We start from the raw sequence: 23,449 nt of genomic DNA on the forward strand, positions 1-23,449 counted from the left end.
CTTGGACCCATTAATAAAATTCTGATCGGAATAATTATAATGTTAAAATACTAATAGGGTTGACGGTGACTTATTGGTATTTTGTTATTAACATTATCTGTGGATGTATAGTGACTTGTATTTATGAACTGTAATAATGAATTGGATTTATTGAATAATAAATTTTATTAGGAGCGTAGGTAGCCTAATGTAATAGTTTTCGATAAGATAATTACCATTCATCTGGTGTTATACTACATACATAAAGCCATGAATTGGGGCTAAGCACAATGAACAGTAATAATTTAGTTTAAAATTTCCGCTCTCTTATATTTTATTATATTAGGAGTTTATAAAATGATTATCGAAAAACCACCAACTTCTTGTAAATTGTAATTATTTAATTCTGATACACAGTTTTGATGTTTCCTTTTTTATATGTAAATAAATGTATATTTTTTTTACAGCTTAACTGCTGTTTACATTAATTGATTAAAAATTAAATAAACTTATATAAATAGTTTAAATATAATATTTAATCAACAATATTAAAGGCATTATAAAAGTGTTACTATACTACGAGCATTTCCATTTTTGTAATTCTTTGATGTTGTGTACCTAATTATAAAAAGCAAAAAACACTGAACAGTATCAATGCCTAAAATTAAATAAAGAAAAAAAATCACCTTTTAGGGGTGTTAAAAGGAACATACCAATTGTCTCGCGCCGAAGTTGCACGCATCGCGCCTCACCCGGGGCTAGAGGCGAATTTTGCAATCAGCACGCTCGTGTAACCTTTTATTTTAAAACCAAAAACATAATAAATATATAGGAACCACTTGAGAAAAAAAAAATTTTTCATAACATACCTACATGATGTTCTTTTCTTGACGAGCAAACTTTAACATAAGTATTTATTTTTATTACATACTAGCTTCCTCTTGATAAAAAGTAGCCTATGTGTTAATCCAAGGCAACACCTATCTACATACCCAATTTCAATCAAATTTGTCCAGCCGTTTTTCGTGAAAGAATAACAAACATCCATACATTCTCACAAACTTTTACATTTATGATTTTAGCAGGATAATATTATTTTAGAAAAATGTATAAAAGACAAAGTAAAGAAATAATACTTACCAATTTACTAATAAACTATTGAACTTCGTACGCGGTACATCGGGCCGCTAAAATGCTGCATCCCTTAACGTAAGCGCGCGTTGAAATGTGGGGGACCTGTGAATGATATATTGCTTTGAGTAAATAATATTGCTTGTTCTTTAAGATTATTTGCTTCATTTTAAACTATATTATGTTCGATAAAATCTATATATTTTTTTTCATTTATGTCTTCTGTAAAATTCTGAAAATATTAAGGTATTATCTTTGACGACGGTATTCCACAAGTTGTAACTGTAATTGCAATTGATAACATATCATGTTTGTAAATAATGTAGTTATTAAATAGTGTTAAGTTCTTGCTGTCGCATTAGGGAAAGCCTTGTGAAGATAGTTTAAGGTGTTTTAAATTTCAAAAAAATATTCTTAAAGAATCAATCCTTCCCAAAATTCTCTATTCACTTGACAACACATATCCAGTGCAGTGATAGGCTCATGAATAAATAAACGGTGGTGTTTATGTAACGTTTGGCCGGGATTAAAATTCAAATATTCTGACAAGTCAATCTACGGTGTTCCCGGGCGGTCCCGGGAGCGGACAGTGGAGCGTCATGCACTTAGTACAGTATACGTAAAATAGGAGGACGTCAAATGTGTTATATTTTTTGTTGGTTGGCAAAATAATTGAAGAAAGCTTCCTTTTTATAGTTTTTAGAAGACTACCTATAATAAAAATTTACTCGCATTAATTTATTTACAGTTAGTAAAGGAATCATTTAATATTTTAAATGAAAGTACCTACCTAAATGTAACGTGATCTATTCGGCTTTTTTACATAGGTTCATATACTGAATTATTATTGTTTATGATCTATCTCCGGTCGCGTCGGATCGCCGTCCCATCATCGGGCTATGAGAGTCAAGGAATGAAGAATGCACCTGCGTCTGCGCAAATGCTTGTGTAGTACCTATATACCTAAGAATGTCTTGCGTAGCTGGATAATAACATTGTATTAGGAATTATAACATTAAATCGGCCCTGGACGCCATTAGGTATTTTAAATACATCATAGCAACAACAATAATAATCATCAGTGTCGAATATGTTTGCTCTTACCCTCTTACTAAGTTTATAAAAGCCCATGATTAAAATTTGAAAATGATATGAAAATTTGTCTCATTTCCTTGCATGTTCTACAAGCATTAAACACATTCAGTACATTTGCATACGTTTCTACACCGAGTACCTATGACTGCTGGATTAATGCTCAGTAATCTGAATCTTAACATTAAGCTTCTATGCCATATAAATTAATAGCGAAATTAATTAAACATGTGTTATATCAACAACGATGTTATCTATGAATCATTGATGTTATTACATTAAATATTCAAAGCTTTTATATTTTAATAAAACTAATACATTCCTGTCTGAAATATAAACTAAAGAAAGCCATAAAAAAATCTAGATGTTTTGCTTACCTACCCTTCTTCTACAGCTATGCTAACAAAAAATATACAATAGCAGAAAGTAATTAAAAAGCCGACTGCTTTATTAACAAAAATTAAAACGTCAAAATCAAACACAAAGACGCCATATTTGGTCCGCGAACACGCACCGCTAACAGAAAATAAGGGACACACAGAAAGACAGGAAGGGCCCGTGCGAGCGAGAGGGGGATACAACATGCCCTCGGACGAAAGGGAAGGCGATAGTGACGCGATGATTGAACGCGCCACAAGAAAAATGATCACCCGTCAAGCGGCGACTGAGAGAAACTACCCCTAGCGGGTGAAACAAGGAAAGACATACTTTCGTACCACGCGTGCGGGTGAAACAGCTAGTACCAAAATAGGGGTGACGTACAGTGATGGATTATGCTTTTCTCTCTAAAGAAGGGAGGGGCTCACAGGTCGTTATGGAAAAAGCGAGGGAAGTGGGGACCGACATGTGTCGGAGACGTATACCGAACCGATGGCGGCCTTAATTGATTCCTGGATTAATCTAACATTTTTGTTATTAATTAGGTTATGTAATAATGAATATTATGTGTAGTGTAGGTGAACAAATGTTTTTTTTTTTTACCTAATTGAAATTTTGTTAATAAATATTTGGGTCAAAATTGTTATTGCAATAATTTATTTTGACAGTATTTCTTTTTTTTATATTTCTAACTTAAATTCTACCAATGCCTGAAATTGACAACACGAAAAGCCCAAAGAGCTTGAACCAAAGTTTGTCTATAAAGTTTACGCCTCTTACTTCAAAACATTTTCGAAATATCTTGGGCTTCGTAGCATAAACGCGTGTAGAGTGTAGGCATGCAGAAAGAATGTGTTAACTAACAACGTGCCAACATATAGTTAGTGGCAAACAATCAACTGACCACCCCACACATTAAAATTTTTACGAGGGGCATCTAAAATGCCACTCGCAGAAATGCCTTTGTCCACTTTGAAGGGCGTGTATTGTTTTATGCCTTTGTTGTGTTAAAATTTAAATCCTTAATTATTCATAGGATTGTTTGGGCGACAATATTTTCACAATAGGCCCCGGTTTTGCAGGGGAGGTAATCGGTTTGATTAATAAATTGTCAAGTTGAATCCAGCGTTAGAATATAAATTGTTACCACAGATATTTCATCCTATTATTATAGCGAGATCCCGCTCATTGTTTTACGAAATGTCATATTTCATTGTGTCACCTGATTGTTTTGGTTCAGGCCTCAATGGGAGGTGTCTTCTAGTTTATGCCTGGAATTGAATGAATTCCGAGGTCTGTGGGATCCGATTTATCAAGGGGAGGTATTTGACTCTTCCGTATAGAAAGCGCACTCGTTAATTAATTGTAAAGTACCGATTCACGAGTATTTGTTCTAACCTTTTTGGTCAGATAAAGGACTACCAGTGGGAGAAAATAATATTCAAAACGTTAAAAGTACTGCTCATTTCATTCAGGTATACAATTGCATAAAACGATGAAAAACACAATAAACCGCTACTGTAATAAAACGAAGATAATTTGAATTGAAGGTCGAATTTGAATTCTAAAAATAATTTTCGTCGGTATTTTTACAGGCTGTTAAACAACATTAAATTCTGCAACCGTTCTGTTGAAACAAATTAATTTAGACAAGAGGAAGATGTAAAAACTTCCAAACAGCAATTACGTTTTATTGTAAGCCATTATATTAATCATCGGCAAAATTAATTTTTCATTTGGACAAATCGCCGAGTGGTTTGTTCGAACTTATTTTGTTCTTGATTGATTACTTGAGTTTCGATAAGAATTTTGAAAATTGAATTTAACCATTTGTAAGTGCAATGTTTAATGTTCGTCTTTTATTAGACGTTTCAAAATCAATTACGACTATTGCCAAAAAATGCTGAAAAGTTCGTAAACAATGAAATAGGCATGAAAATGGAAAACATGCTTAAAATGATAAAATAGCTGAAATACTTACTCAATATGAGCATCATCTCGAAACTCATTAGCCTCCCAAACGTTACATATTCATAACGAAAAACAAAGACGTAAAAATCAGTGAAACGCATTGTATAATTGATTTACCGCTTATTGTCCACAAGTCTCGCGCACAACCGTCTCATTACCGATTCAACAGAGCAAATTGTGCTACCTAATTATAACTGAATGGGCAAAGACAAAACACTATTTATGTTCCCTAATTTGTCACACAATGAGCCAATGTTTCGGCTGACCGACGTAATTGAACGCACAAGAACCTTAAAATTGAGCTTAGAAAAACTATTAGCATTTAACAAATGTTAAAACGTCAAAAATATGACATTGCCAGTGCACGCCGTTCACAAAAACAAAAGGCAGCGTTTAAAAAAGTATAAAGAAACAATTGCCTTTTATGTGTGTGCTAATGAGAGCGCGTTGAAGCACGCGTGTACTAGTATGCTACGGTCTGGGGTTCGACGCCGTTTCAATTAAAGGCAGTTGAAATTAAAGACTGCTTCCTGATTAGTTGTCTTGATGTTTGAGTAATTGAGAGGCAGGTCACGACTGTACAGTTGCCGCGTTTATTATTATATAAGTACACATCAATTTCAGATGGTATTTACATTTTCCAGTAGCTAAATACCGACACAAAAAAACTTCTGAATATTTTAATACTTTGTTATGGAGTTCGAAGGTTTTGAAGACTCCTTGTAAATTATCATTTTTGTCCTTGATACGCATAAGCAACCAATATATCAAATCTTTCCAATACGAAGGCAGTTAATCATGAGAAACTTTGTTGACACCACGAATCCATTATACATGAGTATGCGATTATTTTGATGGATTCCATGAGAATACAAGCATCAGCACTCCCCTAAAATCTCGAAATCGAACAAAGGGAGCACGTGAGACTCCCTTCGCATCCGAGGCTAATGCTCACCCCACGGAGGAAGGAGATGTAGAGAAAAATGCGTATTTATAGCAAATACTCGTACTCAAACAGTCCTACATTGTGTACGAGTCAAATAAATGAGTCTCATTTTTCGTCCTGTCAAAAAAATCTGAATGGAAAAGAAAACGCGCAGCGAAAAAACGGCAGGCTGCGGGCTTTTTATTTAGTTTTTAATGTAATACTGATTTGGGATGTTTCAGATTAATTGCGCCTTACCTGAGGCGCGGCAAGGGTGATGCCACTGAAAGAGTTCCTCGACGCTGATCGATCGACGAGCGCAGATTGAAAGGAGAGACGTGAAAGGTAATTATTCATTTGGCGACTAGAATAGAACACTTTTGTACCTTTATCTTGGGGTTTTTTCGATACTTTTGCACGAAATTTGCAAGTAAATGGATGGAATGACACGGTGATTTGTTTTGTCCGACGCCTTAGACTTCCCACGAATTCGAGTCGCGCTCCTTGCGTGTACGTACGTTATAGAAATGGTAATGCGACTTCACTGAACCTGCGAAACACGTGATATTATCATATAAGTGCCTAAAATTGCCTGTTCTTTGGATCTAGGCACTACAATATAAATAGATATCAGACATGCAACCCGAATATCTGTGAACTATGCTACACGTTGGCAAGATTTTTGGGCTGTTACGCAACAAAGATAGAGAACAATGTGAAGTTTTGCGATATTCAAAAGAAAATTACAAAAACAGAACAAAGCAAAAATCTAAAAGTGAAGACACTTTTGAAACAGAAACAAAAAATTTGCATGCCGATAGCCGACAATAGCGCCGCAGAACCCGGAAGATTGCACAATACGGAACAATGAACTAGAAGCACATGTTATCCTGACCTGATTTCACGAAATCCTATTAAGGGACTACTGGAGACGCCAGGAGCCATTGTCTCCAAAACCTTTTATGATTTATGTGACATTTCTTTGATGTTTATGGCACATGCCTCATTTAAATACGTCGTCTTGTGCTTTGCACATTTTAACGCTCGCCCATAGTGATTTTTTCCAATAGAACTGCGCAATACGTCCGTGAGTCCTTAGCATTTGAATGAACATTTGGTTACCAGATTAGTTTTCTATGAGGCGAGACTATACGTGTGTAAACAACGAGTCACATTGACTCATTAACTTATATTCCTAATGTGTTATTCTTGGACAAAACAACGGTCACTTTGCATCTCAATAAGCGACGATGCTTACTCATTTGTATGATAAAATGATGTTCGTCCCTGTGGCATTATGGCGGACTTTCTCCATCGTTACGTAACCGAAAGCCAATGATTACGGGCCTATCTGCAGCAAAAAAGGTAAAGTTTAAAATAACAAAATGAAGTCTTCAAGTTGTTCGACGTTGTTATAAAATTACAGGCAGCTAGGCGGCGAAAACTGGCAAATTATAGTCCGGGACCGCAGACATTGGCCGCGGTCATGGGTGCCCGATAGAGATCGCGGTGATTGCGAGCCCAACTATTGTGCGCTCCATTATGGTGACCAAACTAAACGCTCCGATACAATAAAGATATTCATTGAAACGTTCGCTTGCCTTGTTTACTAAAATAAACATAGGATAAAATTATCTGAAAAAGGCAAAAAGTGTTTGTGTATACGTAGGAACGAGGAATTTAAGGAACCGTCAGTTCAAAGATATGAACCTGTTATTGAACCTGAAAAAGGAATCCGTGATTTATTAACCGTATTTATTTTTTTATGCATATTTCTTTTACAGAATTCCAATACCAACACTCATAAAACTTACTACCAAGCAGCGTCAGCGTCAGCTAATTTTATTACCGAACCATTCGAAACAATCTTGATTAAATCCAACCATTATTTTGGCACACCCTTTAAACGCGAAACACCAACCTGTAAAACAAAATGTACGGCCATGTTGATTTTTTCAAAAGTTCGATGCCTTAAAATCATCAGGTTTAGTGATCCGAAACGTCTCAATACCCAAGTAACGAGTTGCCCATTAATACGGGGATGTATCGCGAGATAACTTTATTCTGGTAGCCGACTGCTTTGTATGCGGCCGTCCAAGCGTCCGTCATTACCGAAATACCAAGATAAAGTTCACCTGAGACACTCCATTGTCGTCTTTGTGTCTAGAGTCTTAAAGTTCGATGACGTGCCTGATTACTTTTGCAAGCGCAGCCCTCTCGCTTTTATCTTATTGGTCAACCATTACTCCTAAATTTAAACTCTTCATTATAATGCCGCAGTGAGAAAAGTCGCGATAACAGACGGCCACGTGAATAATATATAGGTAATGAATTCTGATAAAGGAAGGCTCGTGGATAGATAATGTGGCGTGTTAAGTTGTTTACGGGAAATGCGATCGAGATATGGATAGGTAATACACCCGCTTTTTTACTTAAGAATACATACGATAAGACTTAAGTGAAGCTTGCAATGTGTAAAACATTTCTGTATAAGTACATGGAAAGGTTTTGTTTTTCTGTGATCAATAGATATATTCATAAATGCTCTGAAGATTCATTCATTCAATATTTTAAGAGACTGATGCTAATAATACTTTGGGACACTATTTATCTCAGACAAAATTTCCAGTCAAAATAATCGATCAACATCTTAATTTTCGCTAAACAAAAACACATAATTTCCATCGAAACACACGCCCAAGCATTTTGATACTTCATAAGCCTCACCTCACGTAATGACGGGGACGTTGGCTCAACAACAGTAATTTGCCGAAGAGCTATCTAAAGGCTGGCCAGCCCTTGATTGGGCACGACTGCGATGATGCTGTTTACCCCTTTCTTATGCGAGGAACGTTTAGGTTATAGCTATGGTTGACGTGACCTGAGCTGCGCGGTGGTTGGTCCCTAATAGTGTACACTTAGCTGTCAGTACGCCTTAGAGTTGAGACGGAAGACTTTGGAGTGCTGGCTATGGATTTTTTTGATAACTGTTGTAATGCATAAGTGGGTATACACAATATTTTCAAATAATTATCTCTTCATTCATAATTATATTTGTGTTCGTTCATCATAAAGTTCCTGAACTCACATTTTTGCGTGCCGGACTCCATTTATCCCAACCATTTGAATGTTTCAATTTATGAACGACGACATACAACAAAATAAATAAAACAAAACTTATTCATTAAAACATCAAAACAATCGATACACGCCCAAACCGAAATCGATTACCGACAATCGATTTTCGCGTCCCGAGAGGAGGTTGGGGGGAAAGGGAACGGTTGTCTCTGCACCAGGCGTTGACTAATCGCGGCGCGTCCGCGTGGAATAAGACTGATTGCACCGGGGCTTGCCTATGCCTGCCTGCTATGTGGTTCGCCAGCCCTCTACCTACACAAACCGACATTATTTAAGAAATCAGCTCGCTCGAGCGGCAACAAAGGGAGTTTTTACCGCCCACGCTACGTGTTTTTGAAAGACTTATTACGTAAACTAAGTAGTGTGATTATAGAAAGTCGGTTGAAGTTTGTTTTTAGTTTTTATTTAGTAGAGATTAAAGATGTTAGAATATTCACAGTATAAACACTATTACCACACAGCTATTTACGAAAACACCTAATGAAACAGAAAAACTTAGTGCGTAATTCCAAATGAGAATGTGAAAAAATATAACAACGTTTTTGCCCTTTTCGGTGTCTGATACTAAAAGAAAGAGTAGGTAATATTTATTTTATTTTCATTCGAATAGATAAAAGATTCAAAACCTCATTTGTATATTTCCTTTACTACTTAGTACCAAGATGAAATTGCAATACATTTCATAATTATCAGCTCTCGTTTGCAAAACAGCAAGAAACTGTTCGTACCATTACTCAACGGAGGTAGGCTCAAGCTAGTTAGACTGCATCTTAATAAAAAGCTATAATATTAATCGATCGCTTAATTAAGTGTTTTCAATTTATATCCAGCGCGAATCAGTAGTGAGGTAATAGTGTTGTAAATGATTGGTGTTATCAATCTATAATTTCCACTCAATAAATGATCGAAGCACGCCCACTTTCCTCAATCACGTACGATACATCGTACGTGTTACACCCGTCCCTTTTTCATACGAAAGAAAAGAAAAAGATATAACATTCGTGACGAAGACCGCAATCAAGATATTACGTTATAATTGTACGATTTAAACTGGTCTTGCGAAACAATCTGCAAGGGAATAATTTACACTCCAATTGTAGAGGAACAATGATTTAATAATAAACTGGTAGGTATATAATTTGGAACGAATGTTTGGAATTTTTATAGCAGTGTTAATGTATCTGAATTATCAAGTCCAATAGTGGTCATTATTATAACGTAATCGAGAGCGCTCTTATTGTTTCGTGCTTATTCAAAGCAATTTTGACAGCTCGTTGTTCAAATTATAATAAAAAAATAAACTCTATTGATCTCAGAATAACATAAAGAAGTCATTAAAATCTGTTAGTTTGCCATTGCATTTTTCGTTCATTCTTTACAGAAACCACACAAGAACATAATCCTTGTTTACCACAATCTAATCCAGAAGGTCTATTCCGAAAACACTAAAACCCCTTAATCCATTCCAACATCATTATTTCTCTGTGTTTACAATTCGTCCAACATTAATGGGCTATTAAAGTCTGCGCCGATCTTTTAATAGTTCTCAATTGGCGGTATATCAAACTTTTGCTAGAACAAATAAAACAATTAGGTACGTTTTATACATAGTGAAGGCAATCGGTTCGTCTGGGAGGTAGACTGATGGTGGTTTCGATCGATGGTGACAAATGGATGTCGACACACAAGAATACGGCCGTGCGCACGTTTCAGACAAAAATGTCGTGATAGATAAAAATAGTGGCGTTAATGGGATTTGAGGCGCCGATTGATCGGGTAATCGATGTTTGTTAGTGAAGTGCTTAGATGTAACTAGTAAGTAAGAAAATAATAAAATTACTTTAGATTTTTTGGTTGATAGGCAAATTCAATTTTTTTACCATCGTCCCTAGACTTAGCTACGTTAGCGGCAAATAGTGTTCCCAGGAAAAATATCATTTTATTCCGTGTCTTTCTTTCCCTCTGTCAATAGAAAAAGATCATAAAATGTATATATTTTTAATAGATAAAAAAGAAGCTATATTTTTATCAAATAATGTATATTAAAATGTAATATTAAATTGTTTAGCGTACTTATTTCAACCAAATCCAAAATCGCCGAAACATGCCCATGCCCATACCCAATCCAACTGACAGAAAAGTCGCCGATGTACCTAAGGCCTGTCGTACACGCGATCGGCATGCGGCATGCAGTAGTAACGAAATGCGATACGCTGATGCCGTGCCGTAGTAGTAGTAGGTACATGAGTCAAATGCCCGCATGCCGTAGTGCCGTAGGGCTCCACCCTATTATTGGACGGAATTATTCAAGTCATGTCGCAGTGTGACGCCCGATTTTAATCTAACTTCCTGCCTATGATTTGGACATTGTACTTTTGTTTTGCTCTTGAAGATTTATAGATTTATATGACTACTGTTGGTTGAGTTCGGTGTAATTTTTCGATGGGGGTTGTTGTACTATTTCTTTATATAATTCAATTCCATTTAATCAGGCGTCACATACGAGTATATAATCTCAATACGTGGCTTTAAAATAAAACTAAAAATTGATTCGCTTTTAAATGAAACTTCAGACGCACATATGCTAGATCTTCTCCATAATAATGCGAATGAAATAATACCTCTCAACTTGCAATATCCCGACAATATAGTTTACAGCAAGCCAACAACTCACAGCACTAAAGAATCACCGCAAGCTTAGACGAGAACAAAGGCACCGCACTCAATGCTCTTTTTTATCGATACTAAATATCGAGATGTTATTCGAATCAGTCCCAGATTGATGGGCGCTCGGATATATCGCATACCTATCAGTTTTATGTTCAGGCACTTACAGTTAATGCTTTCAGAAATGCACGGCATTAGTTAGCATGTCGATTTAGTCATTGCTCGTTCGCTTAGTGACGAGCAAATTGTTATTCGATTAGGCTGTTAAATGATCATTTAAATTGACGCAAATCGATTATTTAATTGTCACTTATTAACTTTGATGTGTATATCAGATTGAGGAGTCGATACTTTTGCATCTTTTTGCCAAGGGACCTATCAGTTGCAAAATACGAGTTCCAGTAGAAAATATAGCTCATACTTAATCTATTCATTCAACAACAAAATAAAAACCTAGATATTTTGTATAAAAATGCATACAAACAAAACAAACCTTCCCTACTAAAAGAACCCTACATGCAACGGCATAATTAAAGTACAGAACACACCCAAATTGCTCACACATATCGATATAAACCGCCACGGAACGGCAATCGGCCCCCAAAAAAACCCAAAATTCGATACACAAGTGTCGGCACAACATTTATAGATACTGATTAATGATATGTAAGTGAAGAGGGGACGTTTCACTATGATCGATGGTCCACAAACTTATTAGATAATGGTGTTTCAATAGAATTAGGAGCTTTGTTCTTTTTGGCCTTACCCCGGGTCAAGCGCGAGATACATCTTTCGTCTGTCTCGAGTAACGGAACCGAGAACGTATCGGCGCGTGTATTTATAAAATGAGGGAATATACTTGTAAGTGTTAAGTTGTTCGTGTGTACAAAAATAGCCGAGTACGATGCTTGGGAATTTTAATCGGAAACACTAATTATAAGTTGGGTAAATGAGTTTTCTGTCTAGACTTAAAAATAAGAGGCTGCATCAAATTAAGTCGTCAATTTTTGACGAATGGAATTATGTATTGTATTTTATGTTATCAGCATAAAAATTCTGAACACCTTCTCCTTAAAAAAATAATCTTTACTAAAGACCCTAAATTTTCTCAAAGTATAACGTTGCACAATAAAAGAAATACATACGTTTGTTAACAAATAGTTAATTCGTACGGTATTAATAACAGAGAAACATCTGTTATTGCAGCGATAATGAGCCGAAGGAGGCACGCGATACACTCGTGTAGAAGCTATACTATAGCTTTTTATATTATACTAAGTTACGTGAAGAACCTTTTAAATCCCACTGTTGTTAGTTGGAAAATTGGGAGTAAGAATTGGTAGTAGTGGTCACTGAGATTTTTCATTAATCGGTTATGTATAGATCATTGAATTTGTAAATAAAAATATTTATGTAGAGGTTTGAAGATTTTCGAGAAGCCGAAAATCGATCTCAGTGGCGTGCACTTGGAGAGGCCTATGTCCAGCAGTGGACTGCGATAGGCTGATGATGATGATGATGATGATGATGTAGAGGTTTGTACGTTACTGAGTTTAAAATATAATTGTGTGTAATAAATAAACGGGCATCATTAATACCTATGATATAGCTACGTTCCAATTCTCAGTAAAATGATTTAAACACCAAATCATAAAATAATAATCGTTATTTTTAAATAAGTTGGATACCATATTATATAGCTTAGCTAAAGGTACGACATAAACTTAATCAACAGATGTGAATATGAAAGAGATATTGTTATAAAGCGGAAGGAAAAGTATAAATTGATATTAGTGCTAAACAGTGAGTTCATTGAGTGAAAGAAACCCTCTTTAAAAGAAAAAAAGTACCGGTAACTTTTACCCATCCAACTGACTTCCTTCTATTTAAATAAAAGCAAGCTTACATAAGGAAATAACATAAGTTTGTATGTGCGTTAATAAACGTATCTCAAAGTCTGCAAAGGTGCTAACTAAGTCTTTCTCTAAGTATCTTTTCTATCTATGTTTCGAATAGTTGCAAAATTTACTAAAAAAATATTCTCTGCACCTTCATAAAAATATTACCCTTTGCCACTATGAACAATCTACTTTTTCATAAAAGCTTTAAACAGCGTTTGTGTGCAACAGTCGGGAAAGAGGCTGCTTTCCGTTTTACTTACAACAATTAATTGCAATATCACTTAAGGTAACCAAAGGGTGCCAACAGAAAAAAGCGAACACCACCATAATTTATTGCAACACAACTGTGCAAAATTTTAACAGGTACTTTCTTTTCATGTTTTAGCAAAAGAAAGTGTTTACAGATTTACAACCGCATTAAGGGCGATGTGGCTACAAACATACAACAAAACGTTTTGTTTAGAAAACTATTGAAAGTAAAGGTGTAGCAGAAATTCGTTGGAATGCGAGCGAAAGTGATCTTGTTTCGTTCAAAAGAATGGGCAGTACTAGACAATAGTATTGTCACAATGACCACCTGCCGATCGTGAACATTTGCATATTATTCGCATGAACATGAAAAGAATATTGCATTCGTTTTCACTTGACCGGCTCAGTTTGTTTCTATACTTTGGGTAAATCAGTCCGTATTTTGTGTTGTAAATTGCATGAGTTGTGATCAAAGGTGTCTTGTGAATTTATACCTAATCAAAGTGATATAAAAGTATTAATTCTGAATGTGTATTGTCAGTAAAATAACGTAAGTAACTTTAGGACTTCATTTATTGGTTGTTGCATTTTTTGAAAATCGAATGAATTATTAAAGAAAATTAAAACAATGGACACACAAAAAACAGTTTTAAACAAAAGAGCGGCGCACGCGGCGGAAAAGTCAAACATTAAAATATACCGCAAGACATGCATGGTCGAAACATTATTGATGTCAACACGGGATGCCTACTTACATTATGTTTTTCTGAGAGTAGCTTCGGCAGGTAGGCTCACATAAGCGGTTTATTTATAAGGTGGTGCTGGTAATGTGGAATGCTGTGGTCGAAGACGGTTGGACGACGCGGGAGGGGGCCGGCTCTATAGGGTGTTCTGTAGAACATAGGGGACATTTATGTGACTGGACATACGTGCTATAAGTACCTATCATCTAGTTGTCATGTGGAAGCAATTTGACATAGGTAGATGGATGGTATATTTCTTGTAGAGCTTTAAATGTGATGCAATGTTCATCACACATTTGTATTATTTGTAAAAACTGGTTCGCCAAAAGTTTATTGACATTAAAAGGTGGCACGAATAAAGTCTCCTTTTAAATTATGAGTCAGATCAACTCATTAATATATAGTAAATAACCTGTGAGTAAACGACACAAAGCAATAAATTGTAAAAACGCGAGATGAAATCGACATAAGGACACCCCGTACAGCGGAGAGTATGATATCAAGGTTAGGCTTAGCGGAACACTCCACATGTGGTCAACCTTAATAAAGTGTGATAGCCATACACAAGGTCCCCGCGTGCGACGGAGACAGATATAGGAGCTTAGCGGCCATGTTGTATTATGGATGCCTATCATATTTTGGACCCGCTCCGGACCGGATTATTCTTTTTTCTTTTGCGCCTCCATCTCAAAACCGGTCTCCGAGCGACGACCACCATTTATTGTAGATTAAAGAGGCTTGTTGTCTTAATTTTAAGCCACGCTTTAATTTATGGCCACGTATTAATGTACAGTCTCCGCCATTTTTTCCGAAGATAGATACGTCATTGATTTCTTTATTTGTTCTGTCGAGTTTATTAATTCCGTCGCACTAGTGCCGACTAATATTTTCGTGCTTAACTTAATGATTTGGCAATTAAATTAAATTGTTCTCGTTGTGGTAGCTAAATTAAAATTTACAGCGATGAGAGATTTTAAGCGGTGCGCCATCGCCCCCGCTGTCGACTGAATATAATATATTTGTCATGTCGGCGTTAAGGGAATTTGCCTTACTGTGTTTATGTTTATCGATAATTAAACGTTTTAATTAACGCTCCCGTTATTGTTACAGCTTAAGGTATTACTGAAACACATGTACAAACAAACTTGAGTTCAATGTCGAGGTTATTCAACTGTGCGTCATCCGCGGTACAAATTAATCATAAATTCTCGTACAAAACAAAAGCGAAATGAGCAAGTGCAAACTCCCATGTCCGAGTGAAAAAAATGACAGTACGCTCGGGCAAACCGAAAGGACGCCAGCGCAAAAAGCGCTACCGGTGAAAAAATATGATTTATAGCGTGAAAAATGTGGAAACACACGCAAAAAGGGAGAACGGTGAAAGCGTGGCGTTTCCACTAGACAAATTTATTAATCCTATCGGTCGGCCGCTTTTATTTGTGTGTTGTATCGGCTTTTTATTTCTGTAGCTTTAGTGTTGCTAAATACTATTGCTGATTGCTTTTTCAATCATAAACTTGTGCTGTTCAAAAGTACCGCAACAAGTTCATTATTTATCCACGGTTTAACTTCACATCACTAAACAGACCACATATTAACAAATCAACTTAATTCTGTACTGAAAATGGCAAGATTAGTAGCCGATCGAACTCAATCGCACAAATTGCAGCGCGTAACACCAAATCAAGGAAAATCACATATCATTGGCGCAACGTCTGTATTCAGGCATCTCGTTATTCCAGAAGGTATCATTTCGATGATAAACCCTCCTTGGAGTCAGACGATCAGTATCCGACCGCGGCGTATTAACACATGCACATTATTTGCCGACGTATCTTGCATTCGATCTGCAGTAGTATAAAATCAACATCGACCCAGCCAGTGGCGTTCCTTACTCTGTAATTACGCTACCATTCAATAACAAACTGGTATCTTAATAGAGTGCTAAGAATGTTGCTGATGTCTGATATAATGCTGCAATGTTGGGTTGGCTCGTGAGTTGTGATGTATGGCGGAATTTTGTATCGGACGGCGTATTTTGTTTGGCGGAACTTGAACAAGTCATAACGTCGTCTAGATAGAATTTAAGATAGAACTTTGATAAAGTAGATTTGTACAATAAAAAGTTTTTAAATTCCCTCCCCTTCGTCAGATTTCCTTTTATTTAATTTCTTCAACTGAGAAGGACATTTGTAAACGAAACACCGCAAAGTAAATCAATAATCACTTTCAAAACGAAAAACAAACGCCCAAACATTCAATGCGCAAACATTACGAACAAATCCGCACGTAATTAAATTCTTCGCTTCATAACCCACATATAAGGCGTAGTTCACACAAACATAATATATCCGCGGATTGTATATGTCCGCTGACAGATACGGGGACGCGCGGCGGATCTTAGGCGGAAATTAAAACTAATAATTCAAAAAGTTTCCGCGCGACCGAGCCGACGAGCCAGATTTATGTTTCAACCAGTCTTGTGAATGCTGCCTACGTTGTTCTAGCTGCTATATGCTATAGCTGGAAGGGGTAGGATAACCTTTTTGTGGTATTACAGATTTTGTGAGCCAATGTTTGGTTCCTGGTAATAAGTGTGGCTTAAAAATGCGGACCAAGCGATCAAAGGAGAAAAATATGTAGTGTTTGTTCTATTTTATTTTCTACATGAAGCTTAAGTTTCTTAATTTCGTACAATATGATTATACACTCAATTTTGATAAAATGATGATAAAAAAATAACATTTGACCACTTTTAGTATTTGCTGGTCCACATTAATTTCATTGCACATAATAAAAAATATCTGTTATTATATACCTACTTTGATTAACCTTATATTTTCGTATATAAATAAAGGTATAAAAATCTCCAACTTTATATAAAGCACACAGTGCATATTGCAAAGTTATTCCAGTGATTACATTGTCGCGAGATTGTAAAGTGGCACCGTCGATTTATTTATATAGTATTACAACCATGGAGACAGCGCGTTTATATTGAACCAATAACTCTAGACCAATGTTTTTTTTTGGATCGTGGTATCATTGGTTATAAAGCTGAAGAATTCGTTTGTTTGTGCGCGTATGTAACTAAGGAACTTCTTGTCCGCTTTGTCAAATTCTCTCAGTGTAAGGTAATCCATTTATAGAAGATTGTTATAAATAGGAATACTTTTTGTTCGATTGCGTGAATTGGTCCCCACAAAATCTTTGGAAGAATCTTTTTAACATATACAAAGGTAATTCTAATATTTTTGTCAGTTTGATAGATAGTAGAAATATTTTATTACACTCAAGCGGATCAATCAGCACTAAGCAAATTTTAGTCTTCCAATATTTATCATTTTGCCTTCTCTCCAAAATTGGAATAATTTTTAATGCTCCTTTTTTTCTAAGTATCCCCATATTTATCTCGTAGTAAAATATACTTCACCAAAACCATTTACGATTTTAATTCTTCTATCCCCAATATCCCATTACACAGTTACCTCCGCCATTTGTTTTTTATTTCTCTGCCATCGAACAACTTGTTGGCCACTACTCGCTTTTCCCTAGCTAACCGTTTTAGATTGCTTTTGCTGAAATTGACTCTTTATAAACAATGAATCAGCTTCGTAAACGATATTTCTTCGTTATTTCTGTTCGGATTGAGTTTGCATTGTATTTCATCATTGGAAATTGAAATAGGGAGTTCCTTATAATGTTATGATTTGTGCACGGTATGTTTAAGTGGTTAAATGATTTCTTCTATAAGTATTTTTTGGGTACTTACCTTTTTTTATTGGGATTAAACCCCGTTCCTTATTCTATTAAGGGTTAGATGACAAAATCATTCTGTATTTTTAGGTCTGCTCATTCTCCTAACTAATGTTCTCTAATTACTTATTTGTCACGCTATTTTTGAAGGTTTATTTTCAATAGTATAACCTTCACATGGAGGACGAAAATCCCCCTAAATGTATATACCCATGCAAATAAAAAAACAAATCGAACGAATATTCCTCCATTCGCAGACGAGTTACAATCTAACTCTAAAATAAAACTCCTTAAACACGGACACCGACTAACAGTCGTCCGACAGGATCGCATTGACATTAGGTGCATAACGATTGCAATACGTCCACCGTCGGAGGTGCATCAATCGAATGCACAGTGGCCCTGAGGAAATGCATCAATGGACTACTGTAGCAACGCTCTGTAATCTGACACTTTAACGCTGCTCGAACATTCCCTTTACTTTGCTATCCATTGCGCGTTCTATTCGGAATTTAAAATTATGCTTTTGTAGAAAATCGGCAATGGATTGAAATTTAGCGATGTTATTGCAGACTGGATTCAGGAGGGTATTTGTATCCTAAGGTCAACGAAAGAAGTGTAGTTTTCTGTCCTTCTTCAGCCATTTGTAACTGACGGCGATTCCTGACTCGGAAAAATTTCACTGCTTTGATATATGTATATATATGAAAATCGAAGTACATAATATCAAAGGTATTTTTTTCCGTTTTCTCATTTCATGAATGAAGTAAAGAAAAATCTAGACTAGTCTGAACACTAATTGCAAAATTGAATTCAATAGCAGTTGGGTCTAAATTGTTTCGAAAGTTTTTTGTAAATATTTCTTTAGGTAACGTTACTATATTATACCTACCTACCACAATAGTTACTCGTACATAGAAATTACTTGTTTAGCACAACAATTTACTAGTAATGTTACTTCTAAGCGTTACCTCGGGGTCAATACGTTGAAGCCGCAGCCGACGGGTTAGACCGCAGAATATCTTAGTACTTAAACTATGTACTTACCACACTAGTATATTATGCATGTATAGTATGTCTACTTTAAGTTATATTGCTGACTTAAGTATTGGGTAATTGTCAGCAAGAACTGAAGTTACATGCTTAAGTAAATAAGTTTATTATTTAGTTTTCAGTATTTGTTTGTAAGCAAGTGTTACATTTGAAGAATGAAGAATATAACTTAAGTTTTTAAAGGAATGATTTGAAAAACTAAATTATAGGTACATAATTGTAAATTATACTTATACTATTTCAAAACTAATATATAACTTTCTGCTGGATAATTTACTAAGAATTTGTTAGTGGTAGCTGGAATATCATTTTATGTTACAATATCTATCCCTTTATACTTACCATCTACATAACTGTTCAGACAGTTTTACAGATTTTTTTTTCATGTTTTTTTCTTTCGAGCCTTCTGTCTGGCTTGCCGAGTAACTCATTAGCAATATCAGTTTGCTTATCCCACCAAAGTGGATGAAAGGCGCCGCCATGCATACATATACTGATGTAGACATCACTTAGTTAAATAACTGTGAGCAGTATGTTTTTAAAAGCATTTGTCGGTCTTTAAAATATTTGTAACCCAGGAAGTAAATGTAAACAGAGAACGAAAATTTCAAAAATTAAATTAGGTCTTTATTGGGTACGATTATTTTACGAAGCTCTCAAATTCTTATTTTGCTTTTTTAAAAACAATCTCAAACCAACATTTTAACCATACATATATTAGTAACATAGATATCTGTACTACATACACCATAATAATTCAATATCCGTATATAGACTACTCAACAAAATCGAATTTAGAATACCAGCCATTAGAACCACCCTTTGTCTGTACTGTCCACGTCAATACCCAGTACATAGAGTACATGTACAATCGCGCACAGTAGGTGGTGTAGCTGTTTTCTAAATACTATTATTTTACAAAACTTGTTAACAATATAAAACACAAAACAAAAACCATATCGATAAACCATAATTATTAAAAAAAAAAAACTATATACCTATACAAAATCGAATTTAGAATACGAGCCATTAGAACCACCTTTTGTCTGTACTGTCCACGTCAATACCCGTACATAGAGTACATGTACAATCGCGTACAGTAGGTAGTGGAATTTATTGTTTATTATTTAGAATGTGTAGCGTTTTTGATATTTAGAAAATGCTGTAGAATGTTTTACGATTTATGTATAGTTTTTCATGTGGTCTGATATTTAGAAAATGCTGTAAAATATTTTTAGAGTGGTTTAACTGAAGATGTAGTTATGTATGTAGAGGTATTATTGCCTTTTATCATTCTAGTTTTATTGCACTATCCATGTCAATACCCGTACATAGAATACATGTACAATCGCGCACAGTAGGTAGTGTAGCTGTTTATTATTTAGAATGTGTAGCGGTGGGGACGCGACTTGATGCTCGCTCCAAGTGGAAATCTTTTGGGATTACGCTGCCGTCAACCGGACTCGGTCGTGGCTGTACCGAGTGGAGACGGGTAGAGATTTATGTGTGTTTTATGTGTTTTGATACCACTACCACTCTTTTAGGAAATTTCGTGAAACCTGCAATATTTTTTGAGTAGTTTGACTGAAGATGTAGTTGCATGACTTAAAACATTATTACTTTTTATTATTCTGGTTAAATTAAAGCCACTGCTTAAAGTTTAATCTTATCATCGTAAAAAACAATAGTTACAACGACAACAATAGTAACGATTAAATCAAAATCAAATTTCATTAATTCAAAGTAGGCTGAAAAACAGCACTTTTTGAAGGTCAAATTTACGAAAGACAGCTCCCAATCAGCAGCTCAAATATTTGAGTAAATTACCGTATGTACATATACATCATTATATATTGAGATTCGGATATACTAAAGATATAATCCACCGTGATAGATACTAGAAATACCTACACCATCCAAATCATCTAGAGTCTACAAAACCTACCAGACACAAAAAAAATAATGTCTTACCCACCCAGTGTGTCCCCAACTCAATGATCTGAAGCGTAGCGCTATGATGTACGAGAAGACGACGCCTGGCGAAACCTAAACCGAAGTAAAGCCTCCATCACGTCAAATGAATACTAAATCACGGACGGCCATTTGAATTTCAATATCTACCCAGTGTACCCCCGCCCTAATGTTTGTGGCTCTCTGATTCCGATCTATGTATTTCTACCTCTATGGTTAATAGCTGAATGACATTGAAGCTTTTTGTTCTGTTAATTGTAGGACGAGGACATTTTTTTTTTGGTGTGTTGTGTAATAAGGAAATTGTTAATATCCGTTTTGGGGCGCGCGAGTTTTTATTTCTATTAGGCAGTTTTTTGTGGGTGAAATCTGAATTTTGATGGTATAGTTTTGTGTGTTATGTGGATGAATAAACAGTCATTTTCATAAAACGCTATTATTGTAAAAGCTGCAGAAAATAAAGTGTGTACCTACCTAGTATCAAAAATCAGGCTACTACAGGCACATGCCATGTAGGTCATTGTTATTTCTACTGAAACAACTACGAAAAAATCTATGTAAGCATTCATTCCACAAGGTTATATAGGTAAAGGTACTTAGATAGATATAAAAACTAGACAAATGTTTTACTTTGTTCCATCGGCGCCGTCACATGGCACTTTTCCCAGGAAAAACAAAAAAACTTCCACCGCTAAAGCACTTAATGAAACAAAAGGATCCGAACTACACACAAATTGCCAGATACATATTCCGAGCACATTTATCAGTGGAAAAAGAACCGAAGCTGAATCGGCAAATATTTTTTCTAGACGATTAGCGGAAACTCTCTCGAAATACCTACACTCACGCAAACTTATTCCAGCACCCATAGAATCATTCATCAGCGCACATACAACCTTCTGCCTCACAACTTAAGGATCACTTTCCTGAAAAGTCTAGACTTCTTAAGTGAAAATGCAATGTGGTTTTTAGTCGTAGGTTCAGCGTGAGAACGGGCGCGTCGCATTGACCCCTCGATGCTTAGACAAATGATTTCCAACCAAGTATTTTCTTCAAATGTTTTTGCTTTTCGATGTTATTCGGGATTTCGTGAAGTCCGCAGGCGATTCGCTTTAAATCTATTTAAAACATCTTCAGGTTTAGTCCTGATCAATACTCGTGATCTTCTTAGAGAAAAATATAGACTTTCTGATGTTATAATTTTGCCAGTAAATCCTGTAGAAACAAGATCAGTAGTTGTATTGGTAATGCAGCTAAAGTAGTTGTATTACACGAATAAGTAAGATTAAGATCTCTAGCAATACTTACAAGTAGAATAATGCCTGAATGCCAAGTTGACCCTATAGATTTTCCTGCTACATGTTTATTATGTACCATATGCTTCTGCACCAGCACTCTCATTCGCAAAAACTCATATCGAAAATGAAAAAGCTTGCGGATGCAAAAAATGCGCACCAATATTTTTTCATCAAAACCAATCTAAATATTGAATATCTGTACATTATTTAGCATGCCAATACCCTTTATATAAACCCACAGTTTGCTAGGAAGGGGGATCTTTGGACGCATCCTAACAATTTTTCTCATAAAGCGAACATGACAGATTCGTCAGAGATTGATCGAGAGAGTTCATCTGATGGGGTGCCGAATTATAATGCGTAGGGTGTTTTGGTACCCCAAGACGTTTGTGTTCATCGATAGATTTTAGAATAACATCTGTGATTGCGTTTTGTGGAATTTTGGGTGTCGTGCCTGTTTTTGTTTTTGTGGGGTCGAAATTACCTTTGAATAGCTACAAAATAGGATATTATCTACTTAAATAGAAAAATTGCAGCCGTCTTATATTTGAAGCCTTATTAAATACTTTAAATTATTTCCTGTTTTATGAAAACCTAAACCAAAACCACTTTGAACTGAAGAAAGCCTACGCGAGGTAGGTTTTTTTTATACTTATCCTTCTAAAAATAATTCTGCGTTTTACGGCATTGCATTTTTATTTTCTACTAATTTCTTGACAAAACTCGACAAAACTTTGCCATTCATGAACACAACATTTTTATTTCTAATTAAAGCGGCATTAAAGAGTTTTAACAAACAAATTGCAATTTAAGCTTCTTTAAATTTTTTCCCGGGCATTCAGATGAAAATCTTCCTTCGACGGAGGGCGAACTACCCTTGAAAAAATATAAAAAGTATTATTAAAGAAGGAGACAGTTCGGGCCGCATTTGTAACTGTCGTGGGCCCTATGATGAAAAATTAGTCCAGTCCTCGTGACAAAGGCGAGCTAAACCCACTATACATGGTTATCTCACTCTAACTTACGAGCTTTATAAAGGAGAAGAGGGACGGATAGAAACTGCGTTTCCAATAGCAAATGACACAGATAGCTTAGGGATGACCGTAGGAGCGAACAGCAAGTTTTTGACAGGGCCCATTTATTGTGTATTGAATATCAATATAATTTCCGTGAGAGTCGATTTTTGTCCCATAGTGT

The 23,449-nt window shown here is 35.7% G+C and overlaps 1 long non-coding RNA gene across 1 annotated transcript in view; it reads left to right on the plus strand.

Annotated features, from left to right (window-relative positions):
• Positions 1–23,449, plus strand: part of LOC126053839 (uncharacterized) — a 73,585-nt gene that overhangs the window by 43,914 nt on the left and 6,222 nt on the right. The window contains exon 2 of the long non-coding RNA XR_007510501.2: positions 5,719–5,821. This is a non-coding gene — a long non-coding RNA (uncharacterized LOC126053839). The remainder of the gene's footprint in view (positions 1–5,718; positions 5,822–23,449) is intronic.

The sequence above is a fragment of the Helicoverpa armigera genome, chromosome 14, assembly GCF_030705265.1.
Source record: "Helicoverpa armigera isolate CAAS_96S chromosome 14, ASM3070526v1, whole genome shotgun sequence".
Lineage (NCBI taxonomy): Eukaryota > Metazoa > Arthropoda > Insecta > Lepidoptera > Noctuidae > Helicoverpa > Helicoverpa armigera.